The sequence below is a fragment of the Leucopleurus acutus genome (assembly GCF_964270905.1).
Source record: "Leucopleurus acutus genome assembly, chromosome: 18".
Classification (NCBI taxonomy): Eukaryota; Metazoa; Chordata; class Mammalia; order Artiodactyla; family Delphinidae; genus Leucopleurus; species Leucopleurus acutus.
The window spans coordinates 7,636,137-7,644,855 of NC_139160.1; positions in this window are offsets into that span (position 1 = coordinate 7,636,137).

Genomic DNA, 8,719 nt, shown 5'->3' on the forward strand with positions numbered 1-8,719 from the left:
TTGTCATTGCCGAGGCTTCTCTTGTTGCAGAGCACAAGCTCTAGGCACGTGGGCTTAGTAGTTGTGGCTCGCGGGCTCTGGAGCGCAGGCTCAGTAGTTGTGGCGCACGGGCTTAGTTGCTCCGCGGCATGTGGGATCTTCTCGGACCAGGGCTCGAACCTGTGTCCCCTGCATTGGCAGGCAGATTCTTAACCACGTTGCCACCAGGAAAGCCCCAATAGCTTTTGATATAACTTTTTTCTTATTCTCTTTTGGATGCTTAATTTGAGTCTTCAATTCTGATTTCCTCTTTGAACCAAGAATTATGTGGAAGAGGTTTCTTAATTTTTCAATAATTATGGGATTAAAAAAACCTTTTTATTATTTATTTCCTATTTGAAAGTTAAAAAACAAATCTCTGCTTTGGGAAAATTAGCAAAAAAAATTTTATGCCAAGATTAATTTGTGTATTAGATGAATATCAGAAGAAAAAATGTGTAGTTTATTGTATTTTTCAAGCCCCTTCTACCTTTGCCTTAATTGCATATTTGACCTGTCAAATTCTGAGGCAATAATATTTGAAACATTCCACAATAAAAATGTTTTCCTCAATGTCTCCTTGTATTTCTGGGATTTTTGCTACATATTTTTGGCTACTATGTTGTTTATCAATGCTTATGACTTATACAGAGCTTCTTCATTAATTAATTTTTTTCCCATTACATGTTATTCCTCTTTGACCCCGTTAATGATTTTGACCTTAAATTACATTTTAATTGATATTCATGTTGCCACTCATGCTGGGTTTGTATTTTATTTGCATTTACTTAATTCCCCATTTTTCTTTTTTGCTGTTTATGTCTTTCTTGGAGCACTGGGGACTGTAGCTGTGGCCAACCAGTAATTTCATGTGGATTCTCTCTTAGTTTAGTATATATAGTGGGACTTCCTGTCCTCACAACACTCTCCAAATCATGGTCCATATTCCATTGGGATCTTAAACCAAATATTAAAAAATGAGTCATCCTTCATTCAATAAATATTTATCGAACACCTGCTATGTGGCAGTGTTGTAGGTCATGGGAATATATTTGTAGTGAAAAAACATACATGGAGCTTACATTCTAGAAGAAGGGACAGATCAAAAACAAGTCAAAATGAACAGTATAATTACAAAATATAAGCGCCACACACAGTGTAAGCAGTGCTGTGATGGGGGGCTCCTGTGAGGAGGCCTCATTTAAGCTGACCCGTTAAGAGGGGAAAGAACCAGCCATGTGAAGAGATGAGCAACAGCTTTCCAGGCTTGCGGAGCAGCAAGGCAAGGGCGTCAAAGTAGGAAAGAGCTTGAAGTGTTTCTTGAAACGTCCTAGAAACAGTCAGAAGGCAGAGTGGCTGAAGCATTGTGAGTCGGCTAGGGACAGGGCAGAGGGTCAGTCATACAAAAGGGGTCAAAGGGGCGGGGGTGAGATCATGCATGGACTGAGTGCCATTGGCTCCGAATAGCATGGACTCTCTTGTTGTAGTTTCTGTGTTCCAGAATAGTCAATAAATTTCTGTTGGTTCAAGTTGTGGATCCCTCATGAACGTGGTTTGGTTTTACGTTAATCCTCTAACAAAGCCTTGTCTGGGGCTGGAGTGTTCATCCCTGCAGACAGGTTGTGGCTGCGTCTTCAGCATTTGCTGTCTTCCGGGAATCCCAAATGGGATCCTTGACCTCTTAAATGAATTTTTGAAAAAATTTATATACATTAGAGTTCACTCTTTGTGCTGTAAATTTCTATGGGTTTTGACAGAAGCATAGTGTCATCTCCATCATTATAGTATCATACAGAATAGTTTCACCACCTAAAATATCCCCTTGCTTCACCTAGTTGACTCTCTTCCCAAACCTGTCGTTACTTCTTTGGAGATAGTTTTGGTATTCTAAGGGCAGGACAGCCAAGAAAAGCCACTATCACCCACTGCCTCGCAGCAGACAGCCTGGGGATGAATGTAGCCTCCCATCTGGCTGGAAACAGAAAGGCATACTACATACAGAATTGTAGAACAGATAAGTGACTGCCACTCTAGAGCCAGAAATGCTACATTTATAAACATGCACTATTAGACAGCCTTTTTCTTTGGGCACTGTGGTAAACTACATTATTGTCCCCAGTTCTTCATCTCTCCCTGCCTCCACACTCTTTGGAAGGTATTTCCCCAGCCTTTGACTGTGAGCTTGGTCATGTGACTTGCTTTAGCCAATGGGATGTTAGCAGACATAAGTCTGGGCTGCCCACTGGTCCCAGGAGAAGGATGAGAGTCATGTGGATGAGAGCTACTGCTATGGTCAGTTTGCGTACCCCCAAAATTCATCTGTTGAAATTCTAATCCCCAAGGTGATGGTATTAGGAGGTGGGACCTTTGGAGGTGATTAGGTCATGAGGCAGAGCCCTCATGATTGGGATTAGTGCCCTTATAAAAGAGACCCCACAGAGCTCCCTTCTGCCATGTAAGGACACAGAGAAAAGATGGCCATCTGAACCAGAAAGTCCTCACCAGACACCAGATCTGTTTGTGCCATGATCTTGGAATTCCAGCCTCCAGAAATATGAGAAATAAATGTTTGTTGCTTATAAACTACCTAGTTTATGATGTTTTGTTTTAGCAGCCCAAATGGACTAATACAGCTACCCTAGCTGACCCTCCCTAGGGACCCACAAAGTGTGAGTGAGAAATAAGTGCTTCCCATTGCATGCCACTGAGATTAATACAGCAAGAGCTAATGGATACAGGCACAGTATTTATTTAGATGGGACGTCTCTGGAACCCTCAAAGTGAAATGAAAGGCTTGGCAGAATCCGTTTTCCCTCTTAAAATTATTGTCTGATCACCACTGACAAATGCATTTAAAAAGTGATTGTCTTCTAAGACAGGAGAGTGTTGTTGTGGTCCTTTTGTATTTTAAAACCTGCCAAATAATGAAGGCATTTTAAACATTGAACACTTCAAAGGTTCTCACGAGGCCAGTGGCCGCGGCTTATTTTAATGTGCCAAAGGATGTGAATGAGTGCTTTAATATGTTCCCTTTTTCAGAGCAGATTGTCAAGACCAGATCAATGTACTTGACGTGAGTTAATTACGTACCTTCATTATTATATTTCAAAGAGAGCAGTGTTTCAACACAGATAATGATTCTGAAATTCTTTCTCTTGTGGTGTACCCTGATGGCTCTTTTGATTCTCTTTCTAACCTCCTGCAAAACTCACTGCCCCCTGCCGACACACACACATCCTATCCCAAAAAGTACGTTTCTATGCTTTCCACAAACATCTGTTCTTTGTTTTTAACCTCTTGAAAAAAACTGTTCTATAAATAGGGTTTTTTTCCCATTTTTTTCTAGTTTTATTGAGATATAATTGACACATAACATTGTATTAGTTTAAGGTGTACAACATAATGATTTGATATATGTTTATATTGCAAAATGATCACAATAGGTTTAGTTGACATCCGTCACCTCACATAGTTGCAATTTTTTTCCTTGTGATGAGAACTTTTAAGGTTTACTCTCAGCAACTTTCAAAAATACAATACAGTATTGTTAACTATAGTTACCATGCTGTACATTAGATTCCCCAAAACTTATTTATCTTATAACTGGAAGTTTGTACCTTTTGACCACCTTCACTCATTTCCCCTTCCCTCCGCCTTCCGTACCCCCCAACTATCACCAGTCTTTTGCCTGAACCTTATCATTCAGCCTAGCTCTAGCTCTTGGTTGTCTCCTTTTTTTAATTTAATTTTATATTATTTATTCTTTTATACAGCAGGTCCTTATTAGTCATCAGTTTTATACACATCAGTGTATACATGTCAATCCCAATCGCCCAATTCATCACAACACCCCCCCACCCCCCCCGCCACGTTCCCCCGTTGGTGTCCATGAGTTTGTTCTCTACATCTTTGTCTCAATTTCTGCCCTGCAAACTGGTTCATCTGTACCATTTTTCTAGGTTCCACATATATGTGTTAATATAACATATTTGTTTTTCTCTTTCTGACTTACTTCACTCTGTATGACAGTCTCTAGATCCACCCATGTTTCGTTTCTTTTTATGGCTGAGTAATATTCCATTGTATATATGTACCACATCTTCTTTATCCATTCCTCTGTCGATGGGCATTTAGGTTGCTTCCATGACATGGCTATTGTAAATAGTGCTGCAATGAACATTGGGGTACATGTGTATTTTTGAATTATAGTTTTCTCAGGGTGTATGCCCAGTAGTGGGATTGCTGGGTCATATGGTAATTCTATTTTTAGTTTTTTTAAGGAACCTCCATACTGTTCTCCATAGTGGCTGTATCAATTTACATTTCCACCAACAGTGCGAGAGGGTTCCCTTTTCTCCACACCCTCTCCAGCATTTGTTGTTTGTAGATTTTCTGATGATGCCCATTCTAACTGGTGTGAGGTGATACCTCATTGTAGTTTTGATCTGCATTTCTCTAATAATTAGTGATGTTGAGCAGCTTTTCATGTGCTTCTTGGCCATCTGTATGTCTTCTTTGGAGAAATGTCTATTTAGGTCTTCTGCCCAGTTTTGGATTGGGATTTTTTTTTTTAATATTGAGCTACATGAGCTGTCTATATATTTTGAAGATTAATCCTTTGTCTGTTGATTCGTTGGCAAATATTTTCTCCCATTCTGAGGATTGTCTTTTCGTCTTGTTTATGGTTTCCTTTGCTGTGCAAAACCTTTGAAGTTTCATTAGGTCCCATTTGTTTATTTTTGTTTTCATTTCCATTATTCTAGGAGGTGGATCAAAAAAGGTCTTGCTGTGATTTATGTCAAAGAGTGTTCTTCCTATGTTTTCCTCTAAGAGTTTTATAGTGTCCAGTCTTACATTTAGGTCTCTAATCCATTTGGAGTTTATTTTTGTGTATGGTGTTAGGAAGTGTTCTAATTTCATCCTTTGACATGTAGCTGTCCAGTTTTCCCAGCACCACTTATTGAAGAGACTGTCTTTTCTCCACTGTATATCCTTGCCCCCTTTGTCATAGGTGAGTTGACCATAGGTGTGTATGTTTATCTCTGGGCTTTCTATCCTGTTCCATTGATCTGTATTTCTGTTTTTGTGCCAGTACCATATTGTCTTGATTACTGTAGCTTTGTAGTATAGTCTGAAGTCAGGGAGTCTGATTCCTCCAGCTCTGTTTTTTTTCCTCAAGACTGCTTTGGCTATTCGGGGTCTTTTGTGTTTCCATACAAATTTTAAGATTTTTTTGTTCTAGTTCTATAAAAAAATGCCACTGGTAATTTGATAGGGATTGCATTGAATCTGTAGGTTGCTTTGGGTAGTATAGTCATTTTCACAATATTGATTCTTCCAGACCAAGAACATGGTATATCCCTCCATCTGTTTGTGTCATCTTTGATTTCTTTCATCAGTGTCTTATAGTTTTCTGAGTACAGGTCTTTTACTTCCTCAGGTAGGTTTATTCCTAGGTATTTTATTCTTTTTGTTGCGATGGTGAATGGGAGTGTTTCCTTAATTTCTCTTTCTGATCTTTCGTTGTTAGTGTATAGGAATGCAAGAGATTTCTGCACATTAATTTTGTATCCTGCTACTTTACCAAATTCATTGATTAGCTCTAGTACTTTTCTGGTAGCATTTTTAGGGTTCTCTATGTATAGTATCATGTCATCTGCAAACAGTGACAGTTTTACTTCTTCTTTCCCAATTTGTATTCCTTTTATTTCTTTTTCTTCTCTGATTGCCATGGCTAGGACTTGCAAAACTATGTTAAATAATAGTGGCGAGAGTGGACATCCTTGTCTTGTTCCTGATCTTAGAGTGCTTTCAGTTTTTCAACATTGAGAATGATGTTTGTCATATATGGCCTGTGGGTTTGTCATATATAGCCTTTATTATGTTATTATGTTGAGGTAGTTTCCCTCTATGCCCACTTTTTGGAGAGTTTTTATCATAAATGGTGTTGAATTTTGTCAAAAGCTTTTTATGCATCTATTGAGATGATCATATGGTTTTTATTCTTCAATTTGTTAATCTGGTGTATCACATTGATTGAATTGTGTATATTGAAGAATCCTTGCATCCCTGGGATAAATCCCACTTGATCATGGTGTATGATCCTTTTAATGTGTTGTTGGATTCTGTTTGCTAGTATTTTATTGAGGATTTTTGCATCTATATTCATCAGTGATCTTGGTCTGTAATTTTCTTTTTTTTGTAGTATCCTTGTCTGGTTTTGGTATCAGGGTGATGGTGGCCTCATAGAATGAGTTTAGGAGTGTTCCTTCCTCTGAAATTTTTTGGAAGAGTTTGAGAAGGATGGGTGTTAGCTCTTCTCTAAATGATTGATAGAATTCACCTGTGAAGCCATCTGGTCCTGGGCTTTTGTTTGTTGGAAGATTTTTAATCACAGTTTCAATTTCAGTGCTTGTGATTGGTCTGCTTATATTTTCTATTTCTTCCTGGTTCAGTCTTGGAAGGCTACACTTTTCTAAGGATTTGTCCATTTCTTGATGGTTGTCCATTTTATTGGCATAGAGTTGCTTGTAGTAGTCTCTTAGGATGCATTGTATTTCTGCGGTGTCTGTTGTAACTTCTCCTTTTTCATTTCTAATTTTATTGATTTGAGTCCCCTTCCTCTTTTTCTTGATGAGTCTGGCTAATGGTTTATCAATTTTGTTTGTCCTCTCAAAGAACCAGCTTTTAGTTTTATTGATCTTTGCTATTGTTTTCTTTGCTCAGCTCAGTAAAACTTTATTCTGCTGTCTGCTGTTGGGTGGGGCTGGGTTCCCTCCCTGTTGGTTGTTTGGCCTGAGGCAACCCAACACTGGAGCCTACCTGGGCTCTTTGGTGGGGCTAATGACAGACTCTGGGAGGGCTCACGCCAAGGAGTACTTCCTAGAACTTCTGCTGCCCGTGTCCTTGTCCCCACGGTGAGCCACAGCCACCACCCGCCTCTGCAGAAGACCCTCCAACACTAGCAGGTAGGTCTGGTTCAGTCTCCTGTGGGGTCACTGCTCCTTCCCCTGGGTCCTGATGCACACACTACTTTATGTGTGTCCTCCAAGAGTGGAGTCTCTGTTTCCCCCAGTCCTGTCGAAGTCCTGCAATCAATTCCCACTAGGCTTCAAAGTCTGATTCTCTAGGAATTCCTCCTCCCGTTGCTGGACCCCCAGGTTGGGAACCTGACTTGGGGCTCAGAACCTTCACTCCAGTGGGTGGACTTCTGTGGTATAAGTTTTCTCCAGTCTGTGAGTCACCCACCCAGCAGTTATGGGATTTGATTTTGCTGTGATTGCGCCCCTCCTGCCATCTCATTGTGGCTTCTCCTTTGTCTTTGGATGTGGGGTATCTTTTTTGGTGAGTTCCAGTGGCTTCCTGTCGATGATTGTCCAGCAGCTAGTCGTGATGCTGGTGTTCTCGCAAGAGGGAGTGAGAGCACGTCCTTCTACTCCGCCATCTTGGTTTCTTATCTATGAATATGTTTAAACCTGTTCTATTTTGTTAAAAAATGCTTTCACGAATAGAAGAGTAGAAAAATAACATCTCTTTAAACTGAAGACTGCAATAATTTGTAAAAAATAAAAATAAAAAAATCACAATGGGACATGTGTAGTTGAGTTTTCATTATGTGTTAAAAATCTGTCTGTACAAGAGGCATATGAGCCAGTGCAATGCTTCTCAATCTTGACTGCACGATAGAAGGGCCTGGAGAGATTGAAAAAATCCTGATATCCAGGCCACTCCCCAGACCAATTGCATCAGAAAATCTAGGGATGGAACCTGCAGCAGTCTGTTCTAAAATTCCCTAGGGTGATTCCAATGCACAGCAAAGAGGAAGCCACACTGACCTAGGGGAGCGGCAAGTTGTACCTGCTAAGTTTACGTGGATGGCTCAGTTAGGCTCTAGGCAGGAAACAGAATCCCCCCCATTTGTTTCACATGATGGGGCTTGAATGAACGGACTACTTCTGAGGGTGAGGTTTGCAGAGGCTAACAATGGAAGGAAGCTGTTACCAGCTCTAGGCCTGAATGGACAATGTGACTGGAGCCCAGTGAGACCCAGTTGCGTGGAGGAGCTGCTGTCCCCTGGGGCTGTGGTCACAGAGAGAAAGAGCCATGGCCAGAGACATGAAACAGGGAGAGACAGGGGAAGAAATACTCCACTCTTGCTTTCTCCTTCCCTCCGATACAATCTGAGCTCCTCCAGCAGCCCTCATTGACCAAGCCCAACAGACGCCACCAGAAATGTACTGAGGAAGATGCAGCCCAAAGGGTCAGGCTCCAGTGGCACAGAGTGGGCTAGGGAAGGTATTAAGGGGATCTGGAGGCCAAACAGAATATAACCAACACAGCCGGCCAGGTTTTCTCAACCAAAACCAAAAGCAGACTGTGTGGCCAAGTACTGAATACGATTTCTGAATGTAATTTTATAGAACACTTTATAAAACAGCGAATTTATTCATTTAAAGAATCATCTTTTAAAAAATAATCACATCTCATGAATTGGGATGGTTCCAGAAAATCCAAGGTGTATGATTATGACAGTTCAAACTTTATCCCTCATTCAACATTTAAAACAAAATATTTTGGGGAATTCCCTGTCAGTCCAGGTTGGGACTCCCAGCTTTCACTGCCGAGGACCCAGGTTCAATCCCTGGTCGGGAAACTGAGATCCCACGAGCTACATGGCATGGCCAAAAATAAAAATAAAATA